We start from the raw sequence: 19,402 nt of genomic DNA on the forward strand, positions 1-19,402 counted from the left end.
CAGAGTCTTAAAAGTTTTGCTTAAACCATTCCCTCTACTTTATACTCTTTCCTCAGGAGTTCAAATCCAATTCCTTCACAAGGTGGAAAGAACACAAGCCATCTCTATTGTCCTTTTCTCCTAGAAGGTTTTAGGGGAAAAATATACAAAACCCAAAACAACAAATCCCTCCTTATTCACTTAGCCCTCATCACTGCTTGGCTTCTCCAGAAGCAAGTGCTAAGACAGAGTTTTGGGGAGCATGATCTTTCTTAGAAATTAACATCTGTGAAAGAAAGAGAGTGGAAGCAGAATTGGGTAGAGGGAGAAGGTGAACTGCAATGCAGACCCAACAAAGTCTCTATCTACATGGCAGAGAGCTCTAGAGTGAGCATCACCATCAGAGATCCAACAGTGGGCTGAAATGGTCAGGCATTTACACCTGTCTAAGCCAATCACTACATGTGAACTTCCCTAGGAAGGCCATGGCTTCACTGAGGTGACTCTCTGCAGTCGAGGCTGACTCTGAAGAAGATGACAGCTGGAGGATGTTTGCAGACAATGCTTCCTGAAACCTGGCAGCCACTCCTTTCTTGCAGGGGTATCTGGGCTTTTTTTATCACGACCCCCAACAAAATGGCCTCATGCAGCTCTTTGGATGGAAAAAAATACATGGGTATTTGGGTGATGTCTAACTCTTCTTCCAGAAGCATCTGAGCCCTATTCCCACAAGGAAAACAAACCATTGCCTTCATATTGGATTTATGTATGCACAAGTTTGAGAGCTTATCTGTGAAGAACATAAAGAGTATACAGCATTCTTTGGACTGCCCTGACAGTCCAGTGGTTAAGACTTCATCTTCTAAGGCAGGGGGTGTGGGTTTGATCCCTGGTCGGGGAGATAAGATCCCACATACCTTGTGGCCAAAAACCAAAACATAAAACAAGCAATATTGTAACAAATTCAATAAAGACTTTAAAAATGGTCCACATCAAAAAAAAAAAAAAGAAAAAAATCTTAAAAAACAAAAGGACTATACAGCATTCTTGATATGTACATCAGTTGAAAGGTCTCAGTCGTTCTCACTGATTACCCTGGAATTGTGATTGTTCATGCCCCACCCAGACACAGTGAAACCAGAAAGGAGTTGTCCATTTACCAGACCTGAGTTAGATGCACAGTGATGAGAACTGGAGTGTTAGATTATACAAAACAGAGAGAGAGCATGGGGACTCAAGTGGTCAGAGCCAGATTTCTAAATCCAGGACATTAACACCTACAATCAGAATTAAGAGGGTCAGAGACTCATTCCAAGATATAGACTCATTATTTGAAGCAACATAAGAACAGAAAGATACATTTTGATAGGAAAGAGATAACCTGGACTCCTGCGACATAAACCTTGACTTTCTGGTAACATTTTTATTAGTAACATTGATACAGTTTTTTTTAACTTTTTTTAAGAAACATATCATGTATAAGGCACTATGTTGAATCCATTCTACATGTTATCACATTAATCCTCAAAATAAAACTATGATTTAGGAGTAATCTTGTCTGTTATATAAGTACAGAAATTTATTATTCATGTTAAAAATTTGCCCTAAGTCAGCAGCCAGTAAATGGTCAGGCCTCTCTTTTCAGCCACATTCTATTGTATCCAATGAGTAGAACAAAAACAAATAACAGTGAGTCACAGAGACTAAATTTGGGTTAAATACAAGAAACATTATAATGATAAGAGTTGTCCAAACAAGAATTGGCTGCCCTAGTGGACATGGCTCCACCAATGGAAGGGTTCCAGCAAAGGCTAGGTGGCCATCTGTCATGTTCATTGCAGAAGCAAATTCTGATTGGTTGGGTGGTTGAATTTAATGATTTTATGATTCCCTTTCCAATCCTGAGGGTCTGAATTAAAATCCCTGGTAACCCCTACGATTTTCCATTTCAATCCTGTTTATAAGCCTTTATACAGCTGACTTGCTTCTCCAATATTTTGACTTCCCCTTAATTTAGAGTGAACATTTCCAGTTAAGAATGGAATGTGGATAATTTACACTTCAATATAATTCTCATTGGAAAAAAGATAGATGCCTAATTATACACTATGCCAGCATAACCAAGATAAAGCTAGAACACTCCAGAGCCTGCCTCAGCACAGTGTCACATTCAGAAGAAACTGTAATTTCATATAAACAAATATTTAAAAATTTTAAAAGCCATCTTTAATGTTTAAAAAATGATGCCAAGCATAAAACTAAGAGGAGGAGATTGGTTCAAGATGGCAGAGTAGAAGGACGTGTGCTCACTTCCTCTTGCAAGAGCACCAAAATCACAACTAACTGCTGAACAGTCATCGACAGGAAGACACTGGAACTCACCAAAAGAGATACCCCACATTCCAACACAAAGGAGAAGCTGCAATGAGATGGTAGGAGGGGCACGATCACAATAAAATCAAATCCCATAACCGCTGGGTGGGCGACTCACAAACTAGAGAATAATTATACCACAGAAGTCCACCCACTGGAGTAAAGGTACTGAGCCCCACGTCAGGCTCCCCAACCTAGAGGTCCAGCAACGGGAGAAGGAATTCCCAGAGAATCAGGCTTTGAAGGTTAGCGGGATTTGATTGCAGGACTTTGACAGGACTGGGGGAAACAGAGACTCCACTCTTGGAGGGCACACACAAAGTAGTGTGCACGTCAGGACCCAGGGGGAATAAGCAGTGACCGCATAGGAGACTGAACCAGATCTACCTGCTAGTGATGGAAGATCTCCTGCAGAGGTTGGGGGGAGGGGGTGGCTGTGGCTCATGGCAAGGGACAAGGACACTGACAGCAGAAGTTCTGGGAAGTACTCCTTGTCATGAGCCCTCCTGGAGTCCATCATTAGCCCCACCAAAGAGCCTGTAGGCTCCAGTGCTGGGTCGCCTCAGGCCAAACAACCAACAGAGAGGGAACTCAGCCCCACCCATCAGCAGACAAGTGGATTAAAGTTTTACTAAGCTCTGCCCACCAGAGCAACACCCAACTCTACCCACGATGAGTCCCTCCCATCAGGAAGCTTGCACAAGCCTCTTAGATAGCTTCATCCACCAGAAGGCAGACAGCAGAAACAAGAACTACAGTCCTGCAGCCTGTTGAACGAAAACCACATTCACAGAAAGATAAACAAAATGAAAAGGCAGAGGACTATGTACAAGAGGAAGGAACAAGATAAAACCCCAGAAAAACAGCTAAGTGAAGTGGAGATAGGCAACCTTCCAGAAAAAGAATTCAGAATAATGATAGTGAAGATGATCCAGGAACTCGGAAAAAGAATGGAGGCAAAGATCGAGAAGATGCAAGAAATGTTTAACAGAGACCTAGAAGAATTAAAGAACAAACATGTGGAAGAATTAAAGAACGAACAAACAGAGATAAACAATACAATAATTGAAATGAAAAATACACTAGAAGGAATCAATAGCAGAATAACTGAGGCAGAAGAATGGATAAGTGACCAGAAAGATAGAATGGTAGAAATCACTACCACAGAATGGAATAAAGGAAAAAGAATGAAAATAACTGAAGACAGCCTAAGAGACCTCTGGGACAACATTAAATGCAACAACATTCGCATAATACGGGTCCCAGAAGGAGAAGAGACAAAGGACCCGAGAAAATATTTGAAGAGATTATAGAAACTTCCCTAACATGGGAAAGGAAATAGCCACCCAAGTCCAGGTAGCGCAGAAAGTCCCAGGCAGGGTAAACCTAAGGAGAAACATGCCGAGACACATGGTATTCAAACTGGCAAAAATTAAAGACAAAGACCAATTATAAAAAGCAACAAAGGAAAAATGACAAATAGCATACGAGGAAACTCCCATAAGGTTAACAGCTGATTTCCCAGCAGAAACTCTACAAGCCAGAATGTAGTGGCACAATATATTTAAAGTGATGAAATGGAAGAACTTACAACCAAGATTACTCTACCTGGCAAGGATCTCATTCAGATTTGACAGAGAAAACAAAAGCTTTACAAACAAGCAAAAATTAAGAGAATTCAGCAACAACAACCAGCTCTACAACAAATGGTAAAGGAACTTCTCCAAGTGGGAAACACAAGAGAAGAAAAGGACCTACAAAAACAAACCCAAAACAATTAAGAAAATGGTCAAAGAGACATACATATCGATAATTACCTTAAATGTGAATGGATTGAATGCTCCAACCAAAAGACAGAGGCTCGCTGAATGGATACAAAAGCACGACCTGTATATATGCTGTATACCAGAGACCCATTTCAGACCTGGGGACACATACAGACTGAAAGTGAGGGGATAGAAAAAGATACTCTATGCAAATGGAAATCAAAAGAAAGCTGGAGTAGCAATACTCATATCAGGTAAAGTAGACTTTAAAATAAAGAATGTTATAAGGGGAAGGAAGGACACTACATAATGATCAAGGGATCAATCCAAGAAGAAGATATAACAAATATAAATATATATGCACCCAACATTGGAACACCTCAATACATAAGGCAAATGCTAAAAGCTATAAAAGAGGAAATCGACAGTAACACAATAATAGTGGGGGACTTTAACACCTCACTTACACCAATGGACAGATCATCCAGACAGAAAATTAACAAGGAAATACAAGCTTTATATGACACAATAGACCAGATAGATTTAATTGATATTTATAGGACATTCCATCTGAAAACAGCAGATTACACTTTCTTCTCAAGTGCACATGGAACATTCTCCACGATAGATCACATCTTGGGTCACAAATCAAGCCTCAGTAAATTTAAGAAAATTGAAATCACACCAAGCATCTTTTCCAACCGTAACGTTATGAGATTAGAGATAAAGTACAGGGAAAGAAACGTAAAAAACACAAACACATGGAGGCTAAACAATATGTTTCTGAATAACCAAGAGATCACTGAAGAAATCAAAGAGAAAATCAAAAAATACCTAGAGACAAATGACAATGAAAACATAATGATCCAAAACCTATGGAATGAAACAAAAGCAGTTCTAAGAGGGAAGTTTATAACAATACAATCCTACCTCAAGAAACAAAAGTCTCAAATAAACAATCTAACCTTACACCTAAAGAAAAACTAGAGAAAGAAGAACAAAAAAAAAACAAAGTTAGGAGAAGGAAAGAAATCATAAAGATCAGAGCAGAAATAAATGAAATAGAAACAAAGAAAACAATAGCAAAGATCAATAAAACTAAAAGCTGGTTCTTTGAGAAGATAAACAAAATTGAAAAACCGTTAGCCAGACTCATCAAGAAAAAGAGGGAGAGGACTCAAATCAATAAAATTAGAAATGAAAAAGGAGAAGTTACAATGGACACCGCAGAAATACAAAGCATCCTAAGAGACTACTACAAGCAACTGTATGCCAATCAAATGGACAACCTGGAAGAAATGGACAAATTCTTAGAATGGTATAACCTTCCAAGACTGAACCAGGAAGAAATAGGAAATATGAACAGACCAATCACAAGTAATGAAATTGAAACTGTGATTAAAAATCTTCCAACAAACAAAAGTCCAGGACCAGATGGCTTCAGAGGTGAATTCTATCAAACATTTAGAGAAGAGCTAACACCCATCCTTCTCAAAGTCTTCCAAAAAACTGCAGAGGAAGGAACACTCCCAAACTCATTCTATGAGGCCACCATCACCCTGATACCAAAACAAGACAAAGATACTACAAAAAAAAGAAAATTACAGACCATTATCACTGATGAATATAGATGCAAAAATCCTCAACAAAATATTAGCAAACAGAATCCAACACCACATTGAAAGGATCATACACCATGATCAAGTGGGATTTATCCCAGGGGTGCAAGGATTCTTCAGTATACGCAAATCAATCAATGTGATACACTATATTAATAAACTGAAGAATAAAACCATATGATCATCTCAATAGATGCAGAAAAAGCTTTTGACAAAATTCAACACCCATTTATGATAAAAACTCTCCAGAAAGTGGCATAGAGGGAAACTACCTCAACATAATAAAGGCCATATATGACAAGCCCACAGCAAACATCATTCTCAATGGTGAAAAACTGAAAGCATTTCCTCTAAGATCAGGAAGAAGACAAGGATGTCCACTCTCACCACTATTATTCAACATAGTTTTGGAAGTCCTAGCCATGGCAATCAGAGAAGGAAAAGAAATAACATGAATACAAATTGGAAAAGAAGAAGTAAAAATGTCACTCTTTGCAGATGACATGATCCTATACCTAGAGTATCTAAAGATGCCACCAGAAAACTACTAGAGCTAATCAATGAATTTGGTAAAGTTGCAGGATACAAAATTAATGCACAGAAACCTCTTGCATTCCTATACACTAACAACAAAAGATCAGAAAGAGAAATTAAGGAAACAATCCTGTTCACGTTTGCAACAAAAAGAATAATATACCTAGGAATAAACCTACCTAAGGAGGTAAAAGACCTGTACTCAACTATAATACACTGATGAAAGAAATGAAACATGACACGGACGGAGAGATATACCATGTTCTTGTATTGGAAGAGTCAATATTGTGAAAATGACTATACTACCCAAAGCAGTCTGCAGATTCAGTGCAATCCCTATCAAATTACCAATGGCAATTTTTTCACAACTAGAACAAAAAAATTTTTAAATTTGTATGGAGACACAAATGACCCCTAATAGCCAAAGCAAACTTGAGGGAAGAAAACAGAGCTGGAGGAATCAGACTCCCTGAGTTCAGACTATACTACAGAGCCACAGTAATCAAGACAATATGGTACTAGCACAAAAACAGAAATATAGATCACTAGAACAGGATAGAAAGCCCAGAGATAAACCCATGCACCTATGGTCAACTAATCTATGAAAAAGGAGGCAAGGATATACAATGGAGAAAAGACAGTCTCTTCAATAAGTGGTGCTGGGAAAACTGGACAGCTACATGTAAAAGAATGAAATTAGAACACTCCTTAACACCATACACAACAATAAACTCAAAATGGATTAAAGACCTACATGTAAGACCAGACACTATAAAACTCTTAGAGGAAAATATAGGAAGAGCATTCTTTAACATAAAGATCACTCTTTAACAGCAAGATCTTTTTTGACCCACCTCCTAGAGTAATGGAAATAAAAACAAAAATAAACAAATGGGACCTAATGAAAGTTAAAAGCTTTTGCACAGCAAAGGAAACTATAAAGAAGACGAAAAGACAACCCTCAGAATGGGAGAAAATATTTGCAAATGAATCAACGGACAAAGGATTAATCTCCAAAATATATAAACTGCTCATGCAGCTCAATATTTAAAAAAACAAACAACCCAATCAAAAAACGGGCAGAAGACCTAAATAGACATTTCTCCAAAGAAGACATACAGATGGCCAAGAGGCACAGGAAAAGCTGCTCAACAACACCAATTATTAGAGAAATGCAAATCAAAACTACAATGAGCTATCACCTCACAGTTGTTCGAATGGGCATCATCAGAAAATCTACAAACAACAAATGCTGGAGAGGGAGTGGAGAAAATGGAACCCTCTTGCACTGTTGGTGGGAATGTAAATTGATACAGCCACTATGGAGAACAGTATGGAGGTTCCTTAAAAAACTAAAAATAGAATTACCATATGACCCAGCAATTCTACTTCTGGGCATATACCCAGAGAAAACCATAATTCAAAAAGACACACGCACCCCAATATTCATTGCAGCACTATTTACAACAGCCAGGTCATGGAAGCAACGTAACTGCCCATCGACATACAAATGGATAAAGAAGATGTGGTATGTATATACAATGGAATATTACTCAGCCATAAAAAGGAATGAAATTAGGTCATTTGTAGAGACATGGATGGACCTAGAGACTGTCATACAGAGTGAAGTAAGTCAGAAAGAGAAAAACAAATACTGTGTATTAACACATATATGTGGAATCTAGAAAAATGGTACAGATGAACTGGTTTGCACAGCAGAAATAGAGACACAGATGTAGAGGACAAACGTATGGACACCAAGGGGGGAAAGTGGGTGTGGGGGGTTGTGGTGAGATGAACTGGGAGATTGGGATTAACATGTATACACTAATATGTATAAAATTGATAACTAATAAGAACCTGCTGTATAAAAAATAAATTTAATTAAATTAAAATAAATACTTAGAGGAAAAGAAACTCCTTAAAGTAATTTTTCTCAACGCATTTTTCTTATACTTAAAATGAGTAACAGATAGTCCCTAAATATTTTCCCTTTTCCAAAGCCCCAAAATCTTTAACGTTTAGCCCATGCTGAACTTTACACCTCTTATATGGATCTGTCATTTTATCCTAAGAATACTTCTCTGCCCTTCCTGTTTAAACAAGTTGATCTTTCCGCTTCCTCCAGTTCTTCATTTCACCCATTAAACCTGAGTATCCCTCTCATAGAAGGCAGGAAAGATGATAGCATCTGAATACTCACATTTTATTATAAACCTTCAGTGAAATATTCAAAAACCTCCTCAAAAAGAGGAACATGTCTACTTGTGCCACCTGTAGATCCACTTTCTCATTCATAGCTTGAACCCCCTCCTTCCTGGCCTTTCTTCTCATTCTCCTACAGGGTCCAGTGAGGTCTTCTAAGGGATAAACATTGACTGTGTCCATTAAAGTCATGTCTAACCAACTGAGGTGTGAATAACTTAGACAAGTCCAGAGTAGCAACCATGTTGGCTTTCAGATTCAGTCCCCTCCCAATCCTGGTTCTATTCCTCCTTAGAAAAGGAAGATAGAATGTCTATCAACTTTGTTGTCCCCCAGTTACTATGGCTGACTTGGTGTTCCTTTGCATCTCCAGTTTATCCCTGACATTCTCCCATCCATGCTTGGGTCTACAGTATGCCAGGGAACATTCTCCACTGGGGCCAATTTTCCATAGTGGAAATGATTCAGGAGATGGAGCTTCTGGCAGTCTTTGTGGCATCAGTTGATGGAGTTGAAACCACATATCCACGTCTACCTGGGTCACATTTTAGGGAATCCAAATTCAACAGGCTTTAGCACCTCCAGATTCTTATATATTATCTGGAGTTTCAGTCTGAGTTCTCTTACTTGACTTGTTCCCAGGGAGACATTATGATCACCTTTTTCCCCCCCTTTTCCCCTTTCTCTAATTAGCTTTACTAACAGCACAAATTCAGGCATCTCATATAGGTGGTGAAGTCTGAAATAGTTGTGTAACCCTTGGCTGTAAATTGGTACTGTACTGACCTGATCTAGGAGTTTCTGATCCTCCTCCAAGCCATCTTCCACCACCTGCTGCCCATTTACCAGCCGCAGAAGTCCCTCCAGTTCGGAAGAGTATGCAGCTCGTTAAGTCTCTTTCCTGACAATGTGCAGCTATCAACCAGACACAAACATCCCAGCCCCTCTTCATTCATTTTAGGAGGTTCAGTCAGGCAGTCCACTGCCAAAATAGATTGCACAGAGTGCATAAATAAATCCTAATCCCAAACCCTGTAGACTCACTTAATTGCCATGATTTCTTCTCCTTCCTCCACCTCTTGGTTCACTGCAAGTTTTATGTACAACTCAGTGTTTCATTTGTTTGTTTTTTCTTCTCACATGCATTCTAGTTATCCCTGTACATTGTTAAATTTCTTGGAGTAAAAGAAGATGCATAGATTTTTTTTTTTTTTTTTGTACAAGCACTGTAACTTTAGAAACATTACATAATTAAAGATGCTAGGTCATGATTAAAGGGTGTTAGGCCTTCCTGTTTAACAGCAAAAGTCATGCTGCTTGGTGGCCCTATCAAAGACAGTTTATAACTCACTAAGCCAACTTTGAAATTATGAAATTCTTGATGAATTGTTTTTAATTTGAGCAAGTCATGTAGTGTTAAATATTGTGCATAAAGTGAGACACTGATACTTTATGTGATGGTATTTCTAATTTGCAAAATTCAAATTCACATAAAATGCTACTATACTGTAGCTTGTAATATTGGTTCCAAAGTGTGCTTGATGGAATACCCCAGAGATGGAGCTTAATTCTCAGGGATTTTGTCTTCAAAATTTGGCCAGTGAAAAGCCTTGGGTTAGTCCATTATGTCTACTACTGACCACCTCTCCCTTTTGAAAAAATGGTCTATGATTCTTTAAGATATTGAACATTCATAGGAGCCAGGTTAAAACAATAAATATATGTAACCTAAAATTCACTGTGGTAGCCATGCAAATATATGGCTCAAATCTCCTGCTTTGGGGAACCTAATTGACAGATGGCCTCGGCCATTGTCACACTGGCTCCATCACCTCAGAGGTCACACATTCCATGGGATGCTCCCAGCCAGTGACTGCACACAATGAAGGTACTAATGCTACCCCATTCCTGTGAGATGCAGGACTCCTGTAATGGGTGATTTGGGCCCTTCTGGAAACCTCCTTAAACAACTGCAATCTGAGACTGTTCTTACCCAACCCTCCTTCCTGCCTCTCCTCCTGCCCTGGTGTTATACCTCCATCCCAATCTGAAGTCTCTCCCTGCCCTCTCCTGCCCCCTCCCCTTTATCCTTCATAGGCATTTCTTCCCCAGTAAATCTCTTACCCTGCCTTACCCACATCTTACCCTGTCTTTGCATCTGCTGTTCCACAATACTGTCCTTTAGACTTCCTCAATTTAGTGAACCTCCACTTTTTTTTTTTTTTTTTTTTTTTTTTTTTTAATAGCTACTTTATTTATTTATTTATTTATTTTATTTTTGGCTGTGTTGGGTCTTCGGTTCGTGCGAGGGCTTTCTCTAGTTGCGGCAAGCGGGGGCCACTCTTCATCGCGGTGCGGGGACCGCTCTTCATCGCGGTGCGCGGGCCTCTCACTATCGCGGCCCCTCCCGTTGCGGGGCACAGGCTCCAGACGCGCAGGCTCAGCAGTTGTGGCTCACGGGCCCAGCTGCTCCGTGGCATGTGGGATCTTCCCAGACCAGGGCTCGAACCCGTGTCCCCTGCATTAGCAGGCAGATTCTCAACCACTGCGCCACCAGGGAAGCCCTGAACCTCCACTTTTAAACTCTATTGCCCATATACCATAATTCTGACCTCACAGAGGCATCTGCAGTATCCCTCTGTCAATGAGGAGGCATCCTCAGGACCACTGTTGCCCATATTGGTTCACATCTACCCCATGTACCATACGTGCATTAACTTGGCAGCCACAAAGAAAATACACTCTTGGCTCAGTTGCAGGGTGATGACTTAATCTGAGTTGAATCTGAATATTGCACTTTTTTTTTTTTTTTTTTTAATTTTATTTATTTATTTATGGCTGTGTTGGGTCTTCGTTTCTGTGTGAGGGCTTTCTCTAGTTGTGGCAAGCGGGGGCCACTCTTCATCGCGGTGTGTGGGCCTCTCACTATCACGGTCTCTCTTGTTGCGGAACACAGGCTCCAGACGCACAGGCTCAGCAATTGTGGCTCACGGGCCCAGTTGCTCCACGGCATGTGGGATCTTCCCAGACCAGGGCTCGAACCCGTGTCCCCTGCATTGGCAGGCAGACTCTCAACCACTGCGCCACCAGGGAAGCCCTGAATATTGCACTTTTTAATGCCAAATCCCAGATGTGTCTTCTAGAATGAAACCGAATAATGTTTGGCTACTCCATAAATCTCAAATCTTTAACTTTTCCATCAACTGTTAACTATTCCTTCCACTCTCCAAACTTGCTAAAATTCTTCTTTCAAACTCACCCAGCCCGTGATGGCTCATCTTGTTCTCAGTCTCTGCACCCACCCTTCTAGATCCTTCCTTTTCTCCCAAGAGTAGCTCTGTCTTTCCGGTGTCCATAAAGCTAGCATGTGGGTTCTCCATTTCACCCTTCACTCATTGCCTTTTTATCTTAGGAAACAGAAAATGAGAAAGGATGTCAACATTACATTAACAATTGTCTTTGTTCCTGTAACCCCTTCATACAAGTAAATGGTTATTCCATATAAAAGGGTCTTAACTGCAGCATCTTAACTCCAAGGCCGGTGAGAAATTCTCAGGCTGACTTTTGGGTCCTTCCAAGTGAGGGACTCATGAAACTAGCCCAAACATTAGCAGTTCAGCACCTTTAATGATGAAAAATCCTTTCATCCAAGAAAATTTAGGAGGCAGCAGAATGCCTGGCCTTGTGGCTAATTCAGCAGTTATCTCTCATTCATACTACTGAGGCCTGGCAGCTCAGTCAGGGGTTGGCTAAGGCTGGAAGAGAAGTACATCCCTGCAGGCTGGTCACGGTCCTCCTCCTGACACCCCTCCCTGCTTCACACCACATAATCAATCCTGGCCACCACTACCCGCTTGCTGCTGCTTGGCCTGAATTGGTATTCTTCTTGCCTTACCAGTCTACACTTAGATTTATGATGTATTTAGAATTGGATTACATCAAGTCTCAAGGCCAAGGCGCCATAATCCGTCACAGTCTCCACTGTGTCCAAACACAAACATTTGTTTTAGCTGCATCAGCATCCCTAAACTCTGTTGGAAGGATACCCATTGTTAATCGCTATAGCAACTGCATCTTCTTATGTTTTTTTCTCCTCCAACCCCAACCTCTTTGCCTCCCTCCTTCCTCATTCCAGATAAAAGCATTGACTCCATCAAGTGATAGATATTCATAATTTAACAGAATGGTGGCAAGTCTAAGTTATGCTGTGAAATACATCACAGCCAGAGTTGCTTTGCTATTTGTTTTTGTGCTGAATAGCAGCAAGTGTTTTAAGTTATGGGTCTCACACACACACAAGGAGAAGAAAAGAGGTATATGTAATTGTCTCCAATATTGATGATGGCTTCCTGCCTGCTTAGTAAAGTCTCAAGAAGCAAAATTAGGGTGCTGCTTCCCTAACTGGTGTACATATTTTTATACTTTATTATTATTTATTAATAATAGTGAAAAGAACCATATTTGATATTTCTGTGACTCATCACCATTAACAAAGGACAAATATTACCTCATCCAAACTTTACAGTATTTTGTTAAATGAGGATATTTATGCTCTGTTTTATGGGTGAGGATATGTAAGTTCAGAGAAGTGAAGTAATGTGCCTAAGCTTCTAAAGTTTGTCATGAACAAGCAGAGAACTGAAAGCAGATCTTTAGATTCTAAGCTGAAAGTTCCTGTTATACCATTATTGCCTGTTTAACAAAGGAGGTATCTATGTGGACCACTAAACTAACACATTAATTTAAAATGGACTTATTGAAGGGCATCAGAAATATATCTTAGTGAGATATATCTCTTTTAAGGTATACAAAAGTGGAAGTACAATGGGTTAAGTGACCTGTACTTTTGAGGACCTGGGTCATGCCCCCCAGGTATTGCAGAAATAAAATAAACAATAAATAATATAGAAAATGAAATGGATGGAGGAGACCTTGCTTTTAGTCAAACTCAGTCATTAACTCACTTGGAGTCATTTTTCCTCTCTGAGACTTATTTTGTGTGTAAATTGTGGGGATTGAGATAGATTATTTCTAAGTTGAGAAACTTGTAGTATTCATGAATTCTGTCTTAAGTGCACATTGCATGCTTAACCTTGTGCTTGACATCTGAGAAATGAAAACAGAAGAAAAGAAGGAAGTTTCTATCTTCCAGCATCTTATAACATAATTAACCTTCACAAGGCTTAGATAGTGTCACAAACACACAACACCAAACAAAGGGATAGGAAACTGTATTTAAGTGTTATGTTTTAGGGTTCAGTTGTAAGAGATGCAGTTGGCCAAAGGAAAGAAAGTTCAAAGAGGGCTTGAATGATCAAGAAATGTTCATGGTATAAGAGAAATCTGAGCTGGATGATGAAGGTGAGAAGAATGTGAAGGGATAGGAAAATGGAAGTCCATACCCAACAGGGAAGATGATACAAATGAAATCCCAGTAAATGGAGTGAAATGGGACATTTCCATTTAGCTATGAGTGTTGACTCTCTGTACCATAGTTTTCTGCTTTGTTGTGAACCTTTGAAGTTGGACCAAAAGTAGGTACAAAAAGGGCTGAAATGACTATCCTCCATTTATTCAAAATTCAATTTTCAAAAGCTTAACCAGAGAGAGGAGGTGAAGGAGAGGGAAGAAGAAGAATAGAAAATAACAAAATATAAATCAGCATGATATAAAATGTTAGTGTTGGAAGGGAGGTATAATCCTATCTAATCCAATCAACTAAATATGGGGGGAAGATGCAGAAAAATGAAGTGAGTCTTCCAATGGCATGCAATGACCACAACCATAATGATCTGTCCACACTCTCTGTCCCCATTCTGGTGCCTTTGGGCTCTTGGGAGCAGTGGAAGGAAACCAGAAAGGAAGATAGAAAAGAATGACTAAGAGGGAGGAGAGTGGGGAAGGGAGAAGGACTGAAAAGTATGCCAGTAGGATTCTTGCAGAAGAATGTGCTCGCTCAGATGTGGCAAGACTGGTTCAAAACTGCCAAAAATGATGTGAAACTGGAATGCTGTTCCTGTTCTCCCCTCATTGTCTTGAGCACTTCCTTGAGTCTTTCAATGGCTGACAAAGACAAGAGGTCACCAAAATGAGGTCTTCAGTCTGTCTGTCTGCATTAGATTCCCAGCTTGGATTACTGTAGGTGGCACAGGAGACTGAATCAGAGTAAAGCTAATTTTCAGTGAATGGTGATCTAGACTAGTGGGTCTCATCCTGATCATTGAATCACCTCAGGAGATGTAAAAAATGCCCAGGCCTGTGCCTACCCTGAAAGGTTCTGATTTAACTAGTCTGGGGTAGGAATCAAGATTAATACGTTTCTGTTTACCTAGATTAAAGAACAAATTTCAGAGTGATCTTAATCAGAACAAATACCTGATTGTCCCAGACAGTTGCATCAAGGAAGAAAGGAAGGGAGGGAGGAAAGAAGGAAGGAAGGATGGGAGGGAGAAAGGAAGGAAGAAAGGATGGGAAGGAGGGAGGGAGGGAGGAAGGAAGGAAGGAAAGAAGGGACAGACTCAGTGAGGTAGTAGAAATCCCTCTGTGGGTCATACCCTTAGTTTCCCCAGGGTGGCCTTGTACTTAGTAGAGCAGAGCTGACTTTTCTAGGGCCCATATCCCAAACCTGAATTGTACCTGAATTTCTAATAAGAATGGACCTGGGAAAAGAGAAAGACATTTATCTTTGAGACAGAGGTGAAACAGGGTCCTGTTGGTCAGTGGGATTCCCCTGCCTGTATTTTAAGCTGAGAATGTCAACAGCTTGATAAGAGCTATCAGTGACTCTGACTTGTCATGGACTCTGGAGTCTTGAATCTCAACCTCTCTTCTGGGGAATGCTGACCTCCATCAGCTTCATTCTATCTGAGGGGGAGCTTTACAGAAGTTCTTTTTCCATGAACTGAATGGGATTGCCAATAGAGTAAGAGAAATTATGGCTGTGCTTGAGGATATTCTGAAGGCAAAACATCCCAGCTCCTGTCCCAGCACCTATGGGAACTCTCACTGAAAAATTCTTGTGGTTTTATCTGTTGGTCACATTTGATGATGATAGTAATAAACCATGTGTAAGTGTTTACTATTTGCTAATATCTTGCTGAGTATTGTATACCTATACTAACTTGAAAATAATGGATGTTTTTGCCACTAACATGCATATTAGAAGTTGAATGAGAGAGTTGCATATATATGTATTCATTGAGTTGCATTATTATGTGCATATATAAATATGCATAGTATAAGTTAAATTAGCGAGTTGAACAAAATGTTTTGGAAGCACTGATTAGGCAATCCATTCTATAGGGCAGCGGTAGTGGTATTAAAGACATTTCAAAGAGCCTGTGACTTCTGAATGAGAATTAAGGATGTTGAGGTATTTAGCTGGGTTGAAAATACTAGGAAGAACATCTTCATTGGAAGAAAGCTTGGGGAGACAGACAACTCAAGAGTTTCTGGATTCTCCTACTGTCTTGGAAGGCTTGTTTAGTATGGCTTGAGCACACAGCTGGGCAGCATAAGCTGAACTGGTCACATCACTTCCTGAAACCCTTCTATGGCTCCCTCTTGTCCTTGGGACAAAGTTCAAATTCCTTCCTGGCCAACAAGGCCTTCAAGGTTCTATTCCATGCTTCTCTGTCTAGATTCATCTTAAACCTCATTTCCTGGCTTCTCTTTACTTTAGCTACCTCTCAAGCCCACTTTTCGTTTCACAAGCAATCTTTTTGTTCTCTCATCTTTATGAGTTCTAACAGGCTTTTCTTTCTACCTGGAATAACCCTTTGCCCTCAGTCTTTACCTTGTTAATGTCAACTCATCCTTGAGACTTCAGCTTAAATATCACTTTCTTAAAAGAAGTCTCCAGACGAGCCTAGATCTCCTCTTACTTCCCTTTTTGTAACATTCATCATAAAATTATTTTTTTCAGGATTTCTGTCCCCACTAGACCTTAAAATAGACTGTGCCTTGTTTACCAGTATGTCCTTGTTACTTGGTATTTTCCCTAGCACCTAGTAGGTTTTCAAAAATCTTGTTAAAAGAAAGAGTAGGACCAGATTGTGAAAGACCATGAATGGCAGGGTCAGGACATTATCCTACAGGTGCCAGGGATTCATTATAGATTTTTTTAAAGCCAGAAGAAGCACTACCAAGCTACAGAGAGCTCTCTCAGTGTAGATAATGCCAAAATTAGAGAGAGCTGAGATTTCCAGCGTGAAGAGACTCCCTGACTGTATATCTTAAGAAACCGTGTTAGTCAGTCTGTTGCTGGACCAGAACCCTGTGTTGTTGTTGCTGTTGTTACTGCAGAAAATACTTCTTCTCCACCCTCCCTCCCCCATCATATTCCCAACTGATGGGAAGTACAGCCAATCAGGTGAAGCAGGGATGAAGGAAGAGGAAAAACCCTTTCCTCAATTGCTTCCAAAATCTCCCCAGTGCTTTGATTTGCTTTCAGAGAACACTTTAGCTCAACAAACAATTGCAAACTACCCAGTTGCAAGGTAAAATGAAAAGCCCACAGGCATTAATTATATATAAAGATATTAAAAAAAGGAAGCTACTGCTTAATTATTGTTTGTAAATCTCAGTATTTAAATTGACTTATTTGCAAATGTCTGTTTAGAAATTGACTTTGTAATTATAAAGTCAGTGCAGGAATGTCTCAGGCCCTGGAGGAGTCTCTAACGAGGAATGATAATGTAACAGCCAGAGTGAGACATCCTGAGCTGCATTTTAATAACTAGAGGTGGTTGGCAGGGGGGCTGAGATGTTTAAAGGAAAATCCCTAAACTGGCAAATGAAGGGGCCAGGGTCTCCCTGGTTGGCAAGGGATCACCGGACAAGACACGAGGGGACAGTCAGGGGGCATAGTATTCTAAGGACCTAGCAAGGGTGGGGGGCTGGAGCTCTGGGAGAGGGTAAGAATGTGTTGTGTTGTGCATGAGAATAAGTCCTCCTTAGGAACCAGCCATGGAGGTTTCAAGAGGTCACCTGCCACCATCCAGGTCCTTCCCCATTGCTGAAAACCAGGTACTGGTGTAATGGATTCAATCGTGCTCGCCCCAACTAAAATTCACAAGCTGAAATCCTAACCTCCAGTACCTCACAGCTTGTGACCTTATTTGGAAATAGAGTCTCTTTTGATGTTGTTAAGATATGGTCATACTGCAGTAGGTTGAGCCCTTAAGCTGATGACTGGTGTCCTTATAAAAAGGGGAGATTTGGACACAGACATACACAGGGAGAATGCCATGTGAAGACGAAGGCAGAGATTTGGGCAATGCTTCTACAAGACAAGGAATGACAAAGATTGCCAGGGAACCACCAGAAACAAAGGGAGAGGCCTGTAACAGATTCTTCCTCACAGCCCTCTGAAGGAACCACCCCTGCTGACACCTTATCTAGGACTGTTAACATCCAGATCTGTAAGACAATATATTTCTGTTGTCTAAGCCACCTGGTTTGTGGTGCTTTGTTATGGCAGGTCTAGGAAACTACTACAACTATTGTGTGTGATTCTCAGTGACATAACTGAACTCTCATAAGGAACTGGAGATAGACCAACCTGGAGATATCCAGAAGTTCTCTTAAAATACTAGAATATTAGCCATGAAAGTCCTCTGAATTTAAAATCATCAGATGATCAGTGGTTCTTTTTTTTTTTTTAATTTATTTATTTTTATAGCTACTTTTATGTTTATTTATTTATTTATTTTTTGGCTGTGCTGGGTCTTCGGTTCGTGCGAGGGCTTTCTCTAGTTGCGGCAAGTGGGGGCCACTCTTCATCGCGGTGCGGGGACCGCTCTTCATCGCGGTGCGTGGGCCCCTCACCATCGCGGCCCCTCCCGTTGCGGGGCACAGGCTCCAGACGCGCAGGCTCAGCAGTTGTGGCTCACGGGCCCAGCCGCTCCGTGGCATGTGGGATCTTCCCAGACCAGGGCTCGAACCCGTGTCCCCTGCATTAGCAGGCAGATTCTCAACCACTGCGCCACCAGGGAAGCCCGATCAGTGGTTCTTAAACAGGGTTATGTTTGAAAACTGGGGAGCTTCAAAAATACCGATGCCTTATCCTATCCTCAGAGATTCAGGCTTAATTAGTCCGGGGTTCCTCCTGGGCATCAGGCTTTTGAAAGCACCACGGGGGTCTAATTTGCAGCCAAGGTTGTGTGGACTGAAAAAATTGCATAACCTAAAAGTTGAGAATTATGTTTTATTAGACAGATATACTGAGGGCTTATGGCTGGGAGACAGCCTCTGAGATAGCTCTAAGGGACTGATCTGAAGAAGTAAGGGAGGAGCCAAGATATATAGGAATTTTTGCAACAAAAACCCCAGATAGTCAAAAGATTACTGTTAAAGAAAACCTGGGACTTCACTGGGTGTCCAGTGGTTAAGACTCTGATCTTCCACTGCAGGGGGCTCAGGTTCAATCCCTAGTCGGGGGAACTAAGATCCCATATGCTTCACAGCATGGCCTAAAAAAAAAAAAAAGAAAAAGAAAAGAAACAGACATCTCAAGTTAATGAATTTAGCACTTTTCTCTGTATGGGAAGATGGAAGAATCTGGGCTCATTGAAATCATTCCTTTGATATGCACCTTAGCTATCTAGGGCCGATAAGTATCCTGTTTTTCTCCATCCTGAATTCCCTAAGGATGCACAGTTGAGGCGGCTGCAGTGGCTGAAAGCTTGATGGCTGCAACATCCTTTGTTTACTGATATGGCAGGCAACATTTTTCATCAACAGTTGAGAACCAGTCTTCTAGGTTTTAGGTGATCCCCTGTATTTAAGAAAGTGAGCATCAGAGAGGTGAAGGGATGATTGCCCAGGCTCACCTTGCTAATGAGTAGACAAGATGAGAGGCAGCTCGGACACCTTGACCTTCAGTTCACAGTTCTCACAGGCAATGCTGCTGTCTTCTTGACTCTA

General features: G+C 40.6%; 1 long non-coding RNA gene across 1 annotated transcript in view; it reads right to left on the reverse strand.

The window, feature by feature from the left end:
* The window catches only part of LOC309664729, a 34,466-nt gene extending 23,194 nt beyond the window's left edge, over positions 1 to 11,272 (reverse strand). Inside the window, exons 1-2 of the long non-coding RNA XR_014266008.1 lie at positions 11,047 to 11,272; positions 1 to 10,681 (exon numbers count right to left, since the gene is read on the reverse strand). The exon at positions 1 to 10,681 is cut by the window's left edge and continues 23,194 nt beyond it. This is a non-coding gene — a long non-coding RNA (uncharacterized lncRNA). The remainder of the gene's footprint in view (positions 10,682 to 11,046) is intronic.
* Between the last annotated feature and the right edge of the window lie 8,130 nt (positions 11,273 to 19,402).

Source organism: Balaenoptera physalus (genome assembly GCF_965194825.1).
Source record: "Balaenoptera physalus genome assembly, chromosome: 7".
Classification (NCBI taxonomy): Eukaryota; Metazoa; Chordata; class Mammalia; order Artiodactyla; family Balaenopteridae; genus Balaenoptera; species Balaenoptera physalus.